This window comes from Castor canadensis, chromosome 13, assembly GCF_047511655.1.
Source record: "Castor canadensis chromosome 13, mCasCan1.hap1v2, whole genome shotgun sequence".
NCBI classification, from domain to species: Eukaryota; Metazoa; Chordata; class Mammalia; order Rodentia; family Castoridae; genus Castor; species Castor canadensis.
This window is the reverse complement of record NC_133398.1, coordinates 64,706,654-64,707,521: the sequence shown is the minus strand read 5'-3', so window position 1 is coordinate 64,707,521 and position 868 is coordinate 64,706,654.

The following is an 868-nucleotide window of genomic DNA, read 5'->3' as shown; positions in this document are numbered from 1 at the left end:
TTTTCTCTTTCTCCACCAGCTCCCCCTTTCTCTCTTCATACTGGGGTATGAATTCAAGGCCTCATGTGTGCTAGACAGTTGCTCTACCACTTGATCCATGGCTCTAGCCCTTGGCTTGTTTTTTCCTTTTGAACATTGACTTTCTTCTCCTTTTTTACTGTAGTGGGGCTTGAACTCAAGGCCTACACCTTGAGCCATTCCACCAGTCCTTTTTTTGTGATGTGTGTTTTCGAGATAGGGTCTCACAAACTATTTGCCTGGGTTGGCTTTGAACCTCAATCCTCCTGATCTCTGCCTCCTGAGTAGCTAGGATTGCAGGTGCGAACCACCAACTGACATTGACTTTCTTTTGTTTGTCTCCTTCTAGGAAAAAAGGTGTGTATGCTTCCCTTTGTATAAGGAAGAGTTGCATGACACTAGGAGAAAACATGTTACTTTTGTTTGTATTCTTAAATATATGGTCAATATGGTTGTTAAGTAGCCCAAGTGGTACTCTGCTTGTTTCTGGACTCTTCTCTAAATCATTAAGGGTGGAGTCTTGGAACTGTATATCACAGACCTAGTTGTCTTTTGGATCTTGGATGTGATTTATAGTCAGCCACAAAATACACTCATGCAATATTTATAAGACAGAAGACAAACGGGAGCCATTTCTTTCTGGCAGCAGTGGACAGGTGTGTAGGATAAGGCACATAGGAAGTTTCATAATGGCAATTGGCATTCTGCTGTAACACGGTTAAAACTGTGATGATGAATGGTGGCTATTTCCCGTATCCCTGACCTGTGTGGCAGTCACGACTGACTGATTTTCAGAACCATAGCACCAGTGCAAACCTGGAAATCAGGGGCCAACTGTCCTTGACATCCT